Raw genomic sequence first — 17,533 nt, forward strand, 5'->3', positions numbered from 1 at the left:
TCCTCGAGGGCCGGGGTAATTTTTTGGCCATGTATATGTGTATATAAACCACATAATCTAACATAACCCTAACCTGCATATATACACATAGTGGTGCATATGTCTGATCCGTATCCATGTGCCCAATGGGTACATATTTTCTTGTCCAGACACAGGGCATGGAGCTGCAGCAGCCTCACCTCTCCTGGGCTCTTGCCCCTGGCATGAAATATTTTCCTCTAAAAACTTATATTAAAGATAATACCGGAAAAAGGCAAAACAGTTCAATGACTCGCACTCAAGGCGTTCATGCTGCAAATGCCTATTTAAACCAGAAAACCATTATTTTCCTGAAAGCCAAACCACTACCAAACATACAGAAAAACTGCATTATCCTTAAAGTTGAAACAGATCTGTCTTCTGATGCTCAGATCTGTGCCTCTCTGAACAGGAGGGTTTTTTTTAATTGTATGTCCTACTGTAAGAGGTGATGCACAAAGTGATTTTGAAAATAGTAGGAAGCAACAAGCATGTCCAGCAAAACTGTTAAATTACATTTAAATGCTCAGGTAACTGTCTGGTTCATGCCAATATCTTATTCTCTACCCTTCCTCAGCCCTGCAAAGGATTCAAGCAGAGTTTCGGAATATCACAGTCGAGTAACTAAAACCAAACAAACCCAACGATAACGACATAAAAACCCCAACAAACAAACAAACAAAAATCAAACACCAGACCAAAACAAATTAAAAATCTTACTCAACGTACATGTGTTTTGTGTTCAAGATCTAAATTTTCTTTACAGCATATGAAAATTAATTTGGTCGGCTACTGAACAGCTACGAATGAAGGTAAAAGAGACTTCCTTGTATGGTGAAATCTTTTTATCCTCACTGTAGAAGCTTCTTTTTTTGCCACACAACCTGAAGTCTGTGATTTGGATCTTTTACAGTCCAAATCCTGACTGGAAACTTTTTAACTGCCATAGAAAAAAAAATATTCCCATTTAGAGACCAATTACCATAGCCATTTCTCTGAGCTGGCCATTAGAACTATAGTATTTAGACCAACGTGTCTGACTATCAAGCAGGGAAAATAAAACCTTGTCATTATTCCTTTTGTCATACTTTTAAATCGAAGTACACATCTTTTTCAATCACTTCACTAATAACGGAAGATTTGCTGTTTAAATGTGATGATAAGTCTAAGCTAGAGTTTAGCTAGCAAGGTCTACGCACCACTTTAGTATCACTTAAGCACTAAACTGGAAAATAAAATATTTAAGTGAAACTTAAATTAAGCAGAAGTCATGGCTTGTCCTTCTGGTTAGGGTGCATTGAGGCCCCAGAAGCCAATTTGGGATTGATAAGGAATAAGGATGTGATGGGTGAATTCCTGGGCTCTTTGGTCAGCTTAGATCCTTTTGGAGAAAGTGAGCCCAAACTCATTCAGTTTAAATTAAGCCTCATCTTGCAGGTCAAGGTGTGTAGCATTAAGGTGAGAAAAGACTCAAGCTTAGAAAGCAGATGGAAAATTGAACTATTTTAAAGAGCAGTTCCTCAGTCAAATGCATAAACAAGGATGAAGAAGAAAGAATTCAGGAGGGGTCTCTGTGGTGGGAGCATGATTACAGATTGGAGGTAGGTCACTATGTGGAGGACTTTGAACACACACTTGCAGGCATCAATGTCTAGGGGATTAAGGATATAGAAATGGAAATGAACATAGCTGAGAGAGGAGCAAAACTCAGCAAAACAGGCACGTCAGGGAGAGGACAATTCCTATACCCAAATTCTATGAGAACTGGCACCTTAAAAAACAGATTCAAACCATGCTTATTAACTTATCAACTCTTAATTTTGAAATGCTAGAGTCATCTGCCTGATTTCAGTGGCATGTGGCACTTGGAACAAATACTGAGAGGAATAATACATTAAAAAAAAGTGTCAAGCATAACAAAGCACCAAAGACAGACAGATCCCACTCCAGTTCAGACTGATGCTTTTGTACACCAAAAGAATTTATATTTTTAGATGAGGGTAATATGTAATTCCCACCTACTGGGGACCCAGTGACTTCAGATATGCTGCCAAACACAATATTGCTCATTAGGCTGGGAAAGATGGGGACTTGCTGAAGAAGAATTAAGCAGGGAGGGCAAGGAGTTGCAGTAAATGAACTATTGGACTGAGTGGAGATAATTAATGGAGTTGTTCAAAGATCAATCCTTGGAGCAAGTTATGTTGTTCACTTATGACCCTGGTCAAAAATTAGTGAGGGCTAATGAGATGCTGGGATGCACTGTCTGTCAAAGGAGAGTCAAAATACAATGCTTGTCAAGGATGATATGTAGGGCTATAGTAGTGGTCATGGGAAGAAATACAGAATACTGAGAAGTTCAAGGTCCCAGTCACAGGGACAAATAATAGGAAATTCAAGTAGAAGATGGAAACTCAACAGCTGTAAATAACAGCAAAAAAAAAAAAAAAGAATGTTGCTTATCCAGTCATAGGATGACTAAGAACTTTGTCTATGGTACAGTTCTGAATAGAGCAAACACAATCTCAGGTTCTAGGAAGACTAACAGGGAAGTCTAAATGCCTTATGAAAAGCCACAGGGAGACCTCACCTGAAACCTCACACAGTTCTGGTCACCTGTGTTTTGGGGATAGCAGTTCTGATGCAGGGAATATGTAGCCTACACTACTGGAGGGATGCCATGTAAGTATACATCTGCCTAAGGAAACAGTAAAGTTGAAAAATGATAGCTTTCTATAAATACATCAGGGAGGAGAACACTAGGAGAGGGAGAAGCACTTAGAGGTCAAAAAAAAGTATTACATAAGAATAAAAGGGTGTAAATGTGGGCATACTTAAGTCACGAAACTTTCCTAAACAGACCTCTGGCAGGAACAGAGGAAAATATAACTACTTTTAAACGGAAATATGATCATTTTAGGGAAGAAGCTATAGGATTTGCTTGTTGGCAACAGGAAGAGACTGGATTTGATGACCTGGAATGAACTTTGCTAGCCTTTCCTATCCATTCAGTACCGCTTGTCTGTGCATTGTTGCCAGTATATTGCTACGCATTTTGCTGATGGTCCACAACCAAAATGTGAATGTGCCTCTGCCAAACTGGTTTGCATGGAACTCTGTCCCAGCAGATCTGACATTGCCCTTCAAGGCAGAAAGAAGAGGTCTGTGGATAAGACAGAGATCAACAGGGGCTTTAAAAAACTGTGCTGTTAAGGTAAAAAACACCTTACATGAAAGTTGTAGCTTTTATTTCATTATTTGAACAGAAAATACAGATAAGTTCCTTGTTATGTATAGAATCAGCAACAAGTATAAGAAGAGTAAGTCTGTTAAAAGTGTTAAAAAGAGATTTTAAAACATAAAAATAGTTGCACACCACAAGCGACTTAACAGGGTATGTTTTAAAACATTTATTGACTTCAGTGAAAACACAATGTAGTTAGTACCTCACAGGGTAAAAGCTCCTGGGTAATTACAGCCCAAAGACGACATCTACGTTTTCCTAAATGTCCCAGAGGATGCTTAGTCTGTAAACAACCTATCCTAATGGTAAAGAGGCACCATGGGCAGCAATTTTTTCCTTTAGTGGCAGAATCAACACTACTCTCCATGAAACACATAATGCACTTCCTATTTACTGTCCAAGTAATTTCAATATTTCACATCTATCTGAACTAAATTGGGAGAGGTAGGGATAAATTAGCCATATTTTATAATTTACTAAGGCCCCCAAATGGGGCACTTTATTCTCTTTAACTCCATAATGGTCTTTATGTATCAGTGGATACACCCTGCTATACAGAGAATAAACAATAAATCATTTCATCAGGGTTCTATACATATATTCTAACATATATAAGAAGATTGGGATTCCTAACTATTAGTATCTGATATTTCCCTATTTTATGGAGGTTGGCTAACCTTCCTGGGAGTGACAGTGCTTTCCCTGGATCTTTGCAGTGCTGGCCCGCCAAGGTTTGGCAAGTGTGAAGATGGAGATCTTTGGAGAATGAAAAATGGGACCGAAGTCTTGGGAAAGCTCTTGGAGATAAAGGTAGTAACACTGTACTATGTGTGTCACTGAGTAGGAGAATCCTCAAGTGAACTGCATATTATTCATCCTTTATGAAACACTGGAAATGCTTGCTGAGGGGCATACCATGCGAAGTACTCCAACAAATATTTAACTTAATTTGAATAGATAACAGTCTGAGGGCATGAGAGCAAAAGACAGCACAGGAAACATGAAGGGATGCAAATATGTTTTGCAAGAGGACTGCCAGTTCTAGGAATAAGTTATCAACAGTATCCAGTGCTTATGGAAATAAACTTAGGAGACTAGGAGAAAGTTGGAGACAGTGGTTACAAGTGAGGACCAAGAGGACTTAAGAAAACACCATAGGAATACAGAGAGAGATAATGGGGAGAGAAGGCTGAGGTGGGGCATACCACAAGTTCAAAAACTGCTTCACCTGATTCTGCAGATAGCATTTCAGAGGACAAAGAAATATGCTGTGGAGAAGGGAGACAAGAAACAGTAGACTACAGGAATGAGGAGATAAGGAGAGACGAGAAGGTCAGCTTCTGATTACGTGGTGCATAACTGAGACTCTGCAACTTCTGTGACGTCTCAACTCTCAAGAGTGATGGATAAGTCAGGCTATTGGCAACTGCCACCTCCTGGCATCCTCTGCAGTCAACAGTGAGAGGTGGCTGTGACACCAACATTAAGCACCTCCAAAGGATGGTGTGAGGAGAAGCCTGCTTGGCGGCATGCAGTGAGGGCCAGCATTTTGTCTAAGGCAGTGCCGAGGTAGGATAGAACAAAGCTATTCCAGTAATGCATTTTGAACAGGAGGCCCAGAGGATGATTAAGCGGTGTGCCACGAATTATCATTCATGACAAAGATGGGAGAGCAAGGCAGGCAGAAGGGACATCCAGCACTGCTTATGCGATTATCACAACCTATTTCTCTGCACACACTCTTTTCAAAACTGTTAAGTTATAGTTTGTGTGACAGAATATGCAGGTGGAATTCCACAGAATTTTGATATCTACAAGAGAGAAGTTAAGTATACTGACAGAATTGCAGACAACCGGGGAGACTGAATTTATTTTTCAATAAACCAAGCATGGGCCTCAAAGACTGCAATGCATTTATTATGAGTATTGTTAATTCTTCAGTTCTGCATACAGTGTAATTTGAAAACAGTCTCAACTAGTCCTAAATTCTCTTTCCAATTTCACTTATTGAAATTGCTAGTCACATTATATTTCCGTGAGTGCTTGAAACCAGTGAAGATGACCGTTGCTGTCAAAGGAAGTGATTTCATCTTCCCCTCTCCTGGTTGCTTTTTTTGTCCCATATTCCTTCCTTACGGACACACAAGTGTTTGTGCAGTGAATCAGATTGGTATTAAACCTAATGGAGTGAGAAAGTGGTGAATTTCGGGAGAGTCAACCTTACTAGCGCAGGATCAGCTTCCCCAGGACAAGGAATGGAGTCCACACTGCTCTCAGCTGTGAGGAGAGTCCTATCACAAGCCCCTGAACCCTAATCTTGTCAGACTGAAAACCACAGAAATATGAAAAGAAAATACATTCACTAGTACATTTCATCTTCCTTGCTGGAGGTGCACTGCAAGTTTTCTCTGACGCAGCTCGGTTGTCAGTAGCACAATTCTCCACATTGCACTTTAGACATATACATGTAGAACGTCGTCTTCCAGTTGAAGCTGTTATTTTTGTTCTCACCTAATTTTAAAAAATGATTCAGAAATCTAATACAGTGATTTTGAGATTTCTGAAGACAGAAGCAGTCAGTCATGAGTTTCAGCTAGATGATTTTGTTAGAGCTGAAAGTCATGCCAGATGTCCCCTGAATGGCAATTTCCCTTGGATTTACAGTAAGGTTTCATATTTTGTGTATTATCAGTATCATGAGGTTTTAATGATCCTCAGGCAACTTATATGAAAGCAAACTTTTTTTATATAGTTTTCCAATTATACAATTATGCCATTGCATAATTAGATTAATAGAATATTTACTCTAGAATTTAACAATTTAACATGGACTATACGTTCTCTGTTTCTCAAGCAAGAGAGCCCAGCCAGCTGACTAATTTTTTAATTCAGTTCTCATATACAAAGAATGTGAGGAACTAAACAGAATTCCTTCAGACTTTTGTTGTTTCTGCTAGTGTAGCCTTACATTTATTTTAATGTCAGTAGCTTGTAAGGCCATGGATTAAAATGCACGAGAGAACAATACTTTATTAGTATGTTTCCTAGCTCTTGTTGTCTGGAACAGTACAAAGGAAACATTTGCAGAGAATTCCAAATGAACTAATTCTTGCTGACAAGGAATTCATGTCTTCTCATACGAAATATCCTTTATACACCAAGATCACAAGGAAAAATGCATGTTTTCACTGAACTCCTCACCTGCCCTCTACCCAAGAATACATCCCCTGCAAGGCTGTTTCTAAATTCCAAACCTCTCAGTAGCTGGAAGCAGATGGCCATTCTCTTAATCAACTTTACAGAGAAATGTTCCCTTCTTCTCCCAACAAACAGGGAATCTCCCCTCTTCCACTCCTGAGTTATTCTGGACCAAAGCCAATGACAACTCCAAGCTTCTGTATTTTAAGGCCAAGCAGAGCAAGGGACATCCTGCAACAGTAATGTCAGTGACAAAAAATTCCAGCAGCTTTACATGAACCAAGTTCCTCCTATAAGGAAGATTCTCAGTGCTCTACTAAGAGGAAGAGTACTTACTAATACTAATAAGAATCCAATCTATCAGTTGTGGCCTTGGGATGTTTTCATACAAAGAAAACCTAACTCAGATGATTTTTAGAACTTATTTTTAAAATACTAATTCCTCTGTCGTTAGAGCTGGTTTTAAGAAGGAACCATAATAAATAGTTCTCAAATCACCTTCTGAAATTATAATGTGCGAGAAGTGATTGTAGGAAGCAGCATTTGAATCACATCTCCAGGGTGAGAGCAAGGCCATGGAATTCCAGGAGTATTGCAGCTGAAACTTAAGAGTTCACTTCTGGAACCAGACAGCTCAGACCTGAAAGGGAGGTTAAGTGAGAGACAGACTGTGCTTTGGGTATCTGACTCAAAAGCACAGCAACATGTTTTTGGATGTCTGTGAGGACATAGAAAGAATATCTAGTAGATATACTTTCCCCTTGAAAGAATAGCAAAAATGTCAAAGTCCTTGGAGCATAATAATTACCATTTATATATATCTTTGAGTCATGGTCCATCTAATCTAGATCCTGCATCGAGACGTGATTATTGCCAGAAACTTCAGAAGATGCAAGTAACTCTTCATTAGAGAGTGTGATGAAAAGCTGTTCTGCATGGAAAACTCATTTTAACATCTATCTGAAAAGGCTTCCAACCTCAAAATAGGTATCTCCCCTCTAACACCCATTGTATCATGAAATATTGTATGTCCAGATATTCTTGCAGCCAATAGATCTTTGTAGAATTTAAGGACAAAGGACAAAGAGATGGTTCAATCAAATAACATGGGTTTTGTATCATGGGACATGACATTTTACACAGTTGCTGTTCTATAACTATATTTGATGAAAGCATCCCCTCTACAAAGGCATCCATTGGCAAACTGCAGATATGAAGGTGTGGAGCTGCTTTCTCTTCTCCCAGTGGTTTGTTCTAATAACTGATCATCTCTACTCCTAAAGGTCTGTGTTTCTTTCACGTGTTGAAGCAGTTTGTGCTAAACTTTCCCCTGCTAGAGAAAAGAGCTTTCTGGTATACAGAAAACACTTCTTATGGGGACTGTTCTGCTCTGGACTCAAGCCACTTTGTCCTTTTTTACAAAGAAAATCAGCTGTGCTCTGCTATTTATCACAGCAAAGGATTTTTCCAGATCTCACAGTTGCTTGTTGCTCTCCTCTGTTTCCTCCCTATCTTTTCATTGTTTCTAAAGTGTGAGCACCAGTGCTAAATGTAATATATTCCGTATCAGTCTCCCCAGTGCTGAATGTGCAGATGTTATCAACCCCTTACTTCTACTTGCTATGTCTCTGCTTACTCACCCCAAGATCTTGACAGTTTTTCATAACACATGTTCACAACAGGAGTTCACATTGATTTGTGCTGACAGAAGAAACTCTAATTACTTCTGGAGTTGCTCCCTTACAGCTGACGCCCAGAACATGGTTCTGTAGGCATGACCTGTATTCTGCATTTACATTTATTAATTAACATCTGGTTGCATTTCAACACATTTTGTTTGAACGGGCTCAGCTTCCTTGATCCAAATCACTCCATATTATTGACAGGTCCAAACACCTTCTCTGAGTCAGGCTCTCTGTTTGATTAGTATCAGCCAGAATTGTGGGGGTGAAGGGAAGAAGTCTTGGGCTTTGCACAGAGGGAAGTCAGGACTGTACTGAAAGACAGCTCCAGGCAGAGCTGGCTTTAGCCTGGCTTTGCTGCATCCATCACTCCTCAAAACTGAAGCAGTGGGAATATGAGCACGTTGGTTTTATATGCTCAAAGTGTAGGCAGATTGCAGTCTGCTAATCAAATATGTGGGTCTCTAGCTGCTAAAATCTGTAACCACAATCCACATGGACTGCAATGGGGATATGAAATTGTACCTGAAGAACTGATGATCAAATAAGAAATCCAATTACAAAGTGATGCTTTTCTGTCAGAATGTCTAGATGAGAGGTTTTTGCAGATGTGGCACACAGTCTTGAAATGCTTAAGGTAAGAATAGTAATCATAGTCTATCTGTATTTTCAAGCCTTGCTTTGCACTGGAACAACCTCATATTTGCAAGGAATTTTCATCAACAAGGAAAGTTCCACTACAATGCCACAAAATCCCTCTCGTGCATCAGGTCAGAATGCGTCTGCTGATGGATCTACATAAGAAGACTTACGATATTTACACTCTCGCCCCCCGGGATTGCAACAGCAATTTTGGAGAGACAGAGTTACATCAGCAGAGCATTGTAGTTTAGGAATATGCCATGGTGAGGGAATACAGTAAATAATCTGGAGTCTTTCTACAAATGACATTCAAAAACACCTTTGGGGCAGGGGAAAGAAGACGGAACAATTTTTTTAAAATGCACCTAAAACGCAGTAACTTCTAGTATCTCATTTTAACTAAAGATAGGTGAAATGAAATTTTACATGAAACAGAAGATATTCCAAGACTGTGGGAAAGAAGTTCAAGCATTATGGTCAATTGTATGGTACCTATAAAAATATATAGCATATATCCAAATGTTCCATGCTTATTTCTAAATTAATCCTTTTAATGCATTTAACCATTGCTTTGAGTGTGTTATGCTCCTTTGTAATGTGTTTGTTTTTAAGAATATCAGTTAGCAAAAGGTGAAAGCAAAAAAAAAAGATCAGGCCAAATATCTGGAAGCTTATACCAAATTAGGAGGTGATCTCTGTTTCTTTACAGTCAGAGCAGAAAGAAATCCTGAAACCATTTTCTTTTGCAACATGGACCCTACTGGAAATGCAGAGATATAGGGACAATATCCAGTCCCTCATGAACATTTTCCTTCTACTTTCCAGGACAGAATAACTCTGCAGGCACTTACACCTATCAAGCGCATCTTTCCCTAACCTGCAAGTTATCTGCGAGTTGTTGTTGCCTCTCCAAAGGGTGGGGGGGCTTTGCCTATCCGAAGACCTGCCTTGGTGCTTATCTCCTACCTGGAGTTAAATATGAGGTAGGTTAAAGCAGACACCTCAATATTACACCTCAGCTGGATTCGATGATCTTAATGGTCTTTTCCAGCCTAAATGATTCTACAATTCCATTCAATCATCTGCTACATATATATATGTCTATAAAGGTATCTTAGCTTTCCTCTACAAGAACTAGTGATTAGTTAGCTTAATGGACAAGATGTTGTGTTTATATTTGTGATAAATGCATTAAATTGCAGTTTTACTTTGGCCTCTTTACTTTAGCAGTAGCATTCAATATATACATGCTCCTTTTTTAGGTCTTTCCAAACAGAGTTCTCTACACTATATATACCAAGGTCGCTTTTCTCAAGAAAAAAACCAAGGAAGAAACGTAGCCTTTTTTCCTTTGCAGATGAAATCAGAGTGTGGCAATAACAGCTGTGGAGCCTGTCTGCCTGGGAGGCAGCCATCAGCCCAGCAGTGCTGCTGAGGACACGTACTGCTGTTCATTTCTGCAACTGCCCAGAGACACGTGCTGCGCCACAGGAAACACTGCCAAGGGCAGATGGGACGAACCTGTGTGGGATGTAAAATATTCATCACACCTGCTTGGTGCAAATGAACATGAACAGTGGGAATATCCCTGTCTGCAGAAGGGAAACTACTTGCTGGGCTCTTTTAAAGCTCACAGAGCTGCATGAACACAACCATTTCTGTCTCTGCACCACCCAGTGTATGTGGGACTCCTTGGCTGCCCTCACATCGCACTTAGGTGATGCAGTCAGGTCATCTCACTGTCTGGTCCTTCTCCCTTGGTGCCTGTAACTGTGACCCTGTTGGTGATTCCAGACGCTGTGATGCTCCAGCCCTATCCCTTATACAGTCACTGAAAACACATCTTCCCAGAGGATACATGAACAGCAGACCAGACCATACATGTGTGCTTGTGTGCATGCAGATGTATGTACCCATACACACAAACACATGACTATCTCCTCATATAAATCCCCTAATAAACTAAACATAGGGTAATCTCCTGACTCAGTCGCTTTGACTCCCCACTTTTAATTGGGCTATTGCCTATTTAGGTGCTAAGCACTCCAGGACTGCAACATCATCTTTATGTCATCTGTAAAATGTCTAGCACTCTGTTGGGATAACTGCAGGATAACAAAAATTTTAATGTCTTGATTTCTAATGTGAACATTATATGGAGCTCAAAAAAGAGGAATACATTAAGTCAGCCAAGTAGTATCTGTTTTCAACACACCCAGTTCAGTCCAGACATCCTTTTGTGACTTGTTCTGTGTACCTTGATTAAACAAAAGCTAATGTTAACTTAAACAGGTTGTACTGCACTGACAATAAGAAGGTAGAGATTGATTTTTCAAGTGAAGCTAGACTTTATGTTTTGTGATGGCTAAAACCATATTATTTCTACAATTAAAAAGCTGGCACATCATTGGTTTGATGGACATTTAGAATTGACAGACCTTTGTTATAGATTGTTCCTCTTACTAGACTGCAGAAGAAGTAAAATAACTTGAAAAAACTTCAGTTCTATTTCATTGATCATTATTACTAATATTATTATGATGCCTATACACATCATTATTGGACATGTCCATATCAATGTAGCCTTGCCACTTTGCCCTGAGGGAATGTAAAATCACCAAACAAAAGTATTACTGCCAGAGGTCTGAAGATACAAACAGGGAAAGGGTAGGAAAGGCCATAGATGTGTATCTGAGGGCCGGAGAACTTCTGGGATGCTATGATGGGCATCTCCAGGTGAGGCTTCAGCCACAGAATGAGCTAGCAGGTGATGCCTGAGGTTGGCTACATGGGAGAGAGGAACATGGATCTGCCAGAGGGAGGACAGGTTACTGGAAAGTAACTATCAGTATGTAAATATGTGTCAAGTTATTCAGTGGTCACTGCTTTTTCTGAGTGGGGAACTTGGTATTTCACCTCTCTCTATGTTTATTGCAACCTTCCTTAGATTATCTTTTTTCAAAGATTTCACTTTGAAATGACTGTTGAAGATTATCTGTGAATTGAGGCATGGCCTCCTCCTTTACAGCAACTTTATAGAGTGACATTTGGTCTCATCATAAATATTTTAAAAACAAAAGAAGTGCTAAAAGGTATGTCTCTGAAGGGAGGTTTGTCTTTTTGACTCCCAAAGAGAGGAAGGCATTCCACTGACCCAGACAGGCCAGATCTCATCTACCCCACTGCTAATGAGAGTTGTGAGTCTTTATATGCTCCTCTTTAGTGGAAACTTTGTCTAGCCTCACCAAATTTCCTCTATTCAATATAAAAAAAAATTCTATAAAATTTAATTTGTTAAATATTTCTGTTCTGTCACGGAAGACAAAAAATTCTTCAAATTCTGGTGTGATTAACACTTTCATATATGCACCTTGTACATATTGATCAACAATGAATTTTTCTGTCACATTCTTAATAGAAATCTTGGTATAGTATCTCTGGAGAATAACCGATGAACCAATCAAAGAAAAAAACTCCAACAAACACAAAACACCAAAAAACAAACAATGACTGATCTGAGGAATTTGCCTTTGCAGTATGTACCCAGCAGTAGCTGCAGTGCTACACTGCTTAACATGTCTGTGGGCCCTGTTTGAATTCCGTATCTACCTTGCTGGTGTCGGAGTTGCCTGAGAGAGAATGTTAGAATCATTTATGTGGAAAAGACTGCTAAGATCATCAAGTCCAACCTTAACCCAGCACTGCCAAATCCACCATTACACCATGCACAGCATCTACACATCTTTGAAATCCTCCAGGGACAGTGACTCAATCACATCCCTGGACAGCCTCTTCCAATGCCTGACAACCCTTATGGTGAAGAAATTTTTCCTAATATTCAATCTAAACCTCCCTCAGCACAACTTGAGGCCATTTTCTTCTGTCCCATCACTTGTTACTTGGGACTTCTCGTCCCTTCAACAGTCCAGGAAAGGTAATTTAGAAATGTCTAAATTTACAGCTCCTGCTCAGGTAATTTTGAAAATGAAATTGTTAGTTCAGAGACTAACAAGTCAGAGATTAAGGAAGTTATTAATTCAGAGAAAGTATGCCTAATTCCAAGTTAGTTCACAATAATTTCCATTTATCTGATGAACAGAGTTTGATGTTATAAATGGTTTTAAACCATTTAATAGCTCCAAAATCACTCTGCGACAGGTCTAACCACTGCATGTGCATGAAAGCCACACAGAGTCCATGAAAGCACTATTCCAGACTGCCTTTACCAAGAACAGCTAGTTCACATGTTTAGAGCTAATCCTGCTTATACATTTCTGGCACAAGGTACTGATCCAAGAGTGTCAAAGTCTCTAGATGCTAGAATTGTTATTCACTATGGAGGCTTTATTTTTCTGATGAAGCAAAAGTTTTGTGGCAAAATGCAGACACCTTGAGTCCAAAATACATCTTTTGGAATATTTTGGTATCGACAGATCAAAGCCATGGCCCTAACAAACCCTGCCCAGATGCATATTGGATTTCTTTGGATGAGCAGTGTGATGATTACAGGGCTTTTTTTCCCAGTAAGCACAAGCACCCTGGACTACTGATGGGGTCGCAGCTGAGCATCTATCTCTGATAGAGATTCTCACATTGTCCTCTGGCCTGGAGAAAACAAATAATTGAACTCCCAAGATCTCTGTGGCAGAAACAAAGGCCAAAGCTAATAACAGGTTGGAAAGTGAACAGTTATTCAGCAACTCATGGTGTCGATGTGACCTGAGAATGGCATGACTATTGTTGCTTGAAAAGAACAGGATCCTTAACTACGCGTTTCCACTGACTCCTTTGCTGAACTCAAAGAACAGCATAAAAACACTGTGATTTGGGTTTTCTCTGTCCCCTGCATGAATAGAGGCCACAATAGCACTGGACTGTATTAGTCATCACTGCTTTTCACTCCACTCCAAATGTGTTGAAAATCCCTCAAGCCCACCAGAAGACATTTATCCTTCTTGGAGGCTGACATCATCACAAGAGCCACTCCTGATTCTTATTCTACCTTTTTCCTCTGAATGCAGTATGAAATCAAAGCTGTGAAAGTCAGTTGCTTATGCAATAAGCATAATCAATAATACAAACAAAGGGAGAAAATAAGTTCACTTTTACCTGATGCTTGGCACACACTTTAAATATATTTCTCCTCAAGGACAACATGTAAATAAAGAACTCTTTAATTTTTAATGGTCACTTAAAACCTCTTCAATAGGAGTACTAAAATGCCTGGGGCTTTTTCTTTTTTGTCTCAAAATTTGAAATATTTATGTGTAACTAACAAAATTCTTCTCCAGGGAAGGGATATAAACATACTCTAATTTCGGGTGTTGTTTCAAAACAAGGCCATGTAACTATACCAGTGCTTCTCATGGAAACATATTCTTCCACCTCCTCAAACCAAAATTTGTGCTATTTGTTGCAGCAGTATCTCTGAGAAGGCCACTGAAGACAGAGGGAGAAGCCAAGAGGTCCCTTACACTTTTTTTCTTCTGTTTTGCAGGGACTGAAGCAGAGCTGGCCACGCTGTCTGGAAGCAGTGTAATGTTCAGTTATCCAGAGGACCAGGAGAGGAAAGATATTTTAGGGGCTTTAAGGTTTCTATGTCTTACCTACTCACTGCTTCTCTTTTAGCATCCATAGCAAATAATCAGGGGCCTGCAGAAGGTAATTTCCTTCATTTCACAAACCCTGATCCATTCCTCAGTTAGACTGACCATGTGTGAGTGGCCTGCATGTCCCACAGAAGCTGCATTACAGAGTCTTCATTATAAGGCTTGCAAGTAAAGGAGAACTTCTGGATTCTTACCCCTCTGTTTTACCATAACTAGTAGCCCCCAATACCAAATCTTGTGATTTTCTCCTTAAAAAGCAGTTTAGAAAGCTCTAAATGATGAAAAAGCTTCTAATTTTTTTCCTGCCAAATAAAAAAAGTGTTTTGTTTTTCTCACAATAAAATGAGTTTGATTCATGACCCTAAACTTTTAGTGTCCAATGTGTCTGTTTTCTAAGATACAGAGTGAAAATAGTGATATGCTCTGGCTGCTCTGATCTCCAGCAGGAGCAATGAAAAGACTGAACTTGCTCAATACAGAACATCTAGCCAAGATGCAATTGTAAGGAGGAAGGAGTGGCACTTTTCTAAGGACTATTCTTGGGAAAGCAGTACCCCTGAAAGCTAGAAGGTCAACCTTTCTGGCAAGTGCTGGCTTCTTACCACTGTGCCACTATGAGGCACAAACAACAGATTTATTTCTCCTAAACTTATTCTCTGAGACAGTTGTGAAAATAAACTATTTTCAGCTCAGCCTGAGATAATCACTTGAAATGTTAGCCCAAATTAATGTTTTGGAGGTAATAGTGGGAAGTGCCAAGCAACTTATAAATAGTGCGACCAATTTTGCCTCTAGCACAAGCAGTCATTAGCATTTGGCCAAGGAGGTTATATGACACTGGGTGGCATATTGTCCATTCACAGAACAGAAACATTACTCTGAAAAAGACACACAAGCACACATCTATCTGTTATTCGAATGAGGGGAAAGGTTTTCCTTGTCCATCCTAAATTTTGCAGGACATTGCTATGTGCATTTACTTGTCTGTAAGATGTGTATTGTACATCCACTCAAAAGTAACTCACGCTTAGATGTGGAGACAAAAACACACACTGGTTACCAGTGACACACCTTTCCCAGTGCTGGTAGACACAAAGTTCTGGAATGCCATCAAGTCCCGCAGTGTTGTCCCAACTCTTGTTCGGGACATTTGTCTGGTTACTCTATTCCCAGTTGATCTGACTGACCTCAAGTGCTGGGGCCTGTCCTGAGCAGTTTTTCCCTCGTGATGAAAACTGCAGCACGAGGTCACGCTGCAGGTCTGGAAACTCCTTTGTGCCCAAGCAGAGCGTGGGACAGACTACCTTAGAGTAACCCTTTCCCTTATCTGTGCTTACCCTTGGGATCTGAAGCTCAGAAAGTATCCCTTCCCTCACATGCACTGTAGCTCTGGAATTCTACTCTAAAATTTCAGAGGTAGAACTTGCTATTGGGACTCCACTTTTTGGATGCTTGGATTGGCAGAAAGCCATTAGCCCAGTTTCCAGGGCCTTGGCACACTTTGGCCATGACAGCCCTCAGCACAAACATGTCTTCTATGAGTGTACTAGTGTCACTTTAGAGACACTAAAGTGGATTTTTATTCTCTCTCTATGTATGTCTGGAAGGACTTTTCCTCTAGAATGTGTTACTTTGGGTTACTGTCCTTTAGGTGGCACTATTACCACTTCCAAGAGGGATCACCGCTGGATACGTTGCTTAACAGGACTGAAACTGGGCCAGGACTGTCACTGTCACTGGGTTAACAAGCCAGAGCCGGCCAGGACCGACCCCAATCAGGGGGAGCCCTTCGAGATATTTGCTCAAAAAATCTTCATGGTATCCTCTTCATAGTATCACCTCAGCTTCTGACAGTTCACTTTGGAGAACCCCTCACAGCACAAGGGTTGTATTGGAATGATGAACATCTGACATTAAGGATAAAGTTAAATTACTCCCCTTCAGAATAAATTTGAAGCAGTTGTCAAAGTCAACAAGAGTCATATGTGCACATATGAAGGTCTTTAATACATCTTTTAATTAAATAATAATTAAAAGCCATGCTCTCTACCAGCACTGCAATCATTATTTTTCATAATTTGCTAAATGCTTATGTCAGAACCACTGTTTTAATTTGTTTGTGTCTACTGTCCCAAACATAAGCAGGTTTGTATCACCTGCTTATGTTGCCTAGGCTTTTCCTGAATATAGCAAATTAGTTTAGTTGGCATTTAATGGGTCTGTATTAAATATTGCTACATGTTGTGCACTCCTTGATGTCAATCAAATGAATCTTTCCCATTAAGAACATTTTCAACTAAGAAAGAGAGATGAGTCCAGGATATTATTCAGCAGTAGTCCGAAACAGCCAGAAAACAAATCCAACAAAACTCAGAGAAAATGGTCATGTAATCTGAAGGTTGCTACAAGTGCCTAAAATTGGAAAGCTCTCAAAGAAGCTGCTAGTGTGGTTCAACATTCTTTATTACATATGCACACTCTTTCTTCAGCTAAACATGTCTGTTGGACATGTTTATTGGACATGTCTGTTGCACTGGAGCTTTCCCCAGCTTTGGAGAGGGAACAGGAACAATGTGAGCAAGACAAGAGAGCCACGGCCATGGGTAGACTCCTACCTCCATGCAAAACACTGGTCCTTGGGCTTTTTCTAGGATTCAATCCTGTTCTCGCTGGCTCAGAGCACATTTTCTAACAGAATTTAAGTCCAAATCAGAGAAAAATCTATGTTTTGGACATTGCTATGGTGTGGGGTAAGGAGAGAGAGAGAGATATACTAAAATTTGAACACAGGAGACTAAAAGCCTAAAAGACACCCCCTAGTACCAAAATAGGGTTGTGCCCTCTTCTGAACAGAGTGGAACTCCAGCTTGACAAATCCACCCCAAACTTCTCTGGAATAAGGCCACACCTTTTTCCTAAATGAGTATTTTTCCTTTGCCAAACTGCAGTTCCACTCAGATCTCAACCATTTTGCCTGCAGGCTTCTCAGAAACACACACAATTGTTATTATTTTTATAGTGTAAGAAGTTTTTTTCCCATGCTGCCCTAACTCAAAGCCAGCTATCACACTGTTGTTCAAGCTTTCAAACAATAATGTCATCTCAGAAAATGTCTACAGATCGTATTTTCTAATGACACT

General features: G+C 39.9%; 1 protein-coding gene and 1 long non-coding RNA gene across 11 annotated transcripts in view; one reads left to right on the forward strand and one right to left on the reverse strand.

Moving 5' to 3' along the window:
- Positions 1–17,533, reverse strand: part of MTUS2 (microtubule associated scaffold protein 2) — a 252,063-nt gene that overhangs the window by 35,237 nt on the left and 199,293 nt on the right. The gene's annotated exons all lie outside the window — the stretch shown is intronic.
- On the forward strand, positions 4,715–10,957 carry LOC127467293 (uncharacterized). Of its 3 annotated transcripts, none has more exons than XR_007903044.1 (3): positions 4,715–4,831; positions 7,309–7,447; positions 10,142–10,957. It is a non-coding gene; the product is annotated as an uncharacterized LOC127467293 (long non-coding RNA). The 3 variants fall into 3 exon arrangements; XR_007903045.1 differs by lacking the exon at positions 10,142–10,957 and adding an exon at positions 10,047–10,112; XR_007903046.1 differs by lacking the exon at positions 10,142–10,957 and adding an exon at positions 8,817–8,912.

Source organism: Manacus candei, unplaced genomic scaffold (genome assembly GCF_025592945.1).
Source record: "Manacus candei isolate 608988 ecotype Guabito, Panama unplaced genomic scaffold, ASM2559294v1 h1tg000014l, whole genome shotgun sequence".
Classification (NCBI taxonomy): Eukaryota; Metazoa; Chordata; class Aves; order Passeriformes; family Pipridae; genus Manacus; species Manacus candei.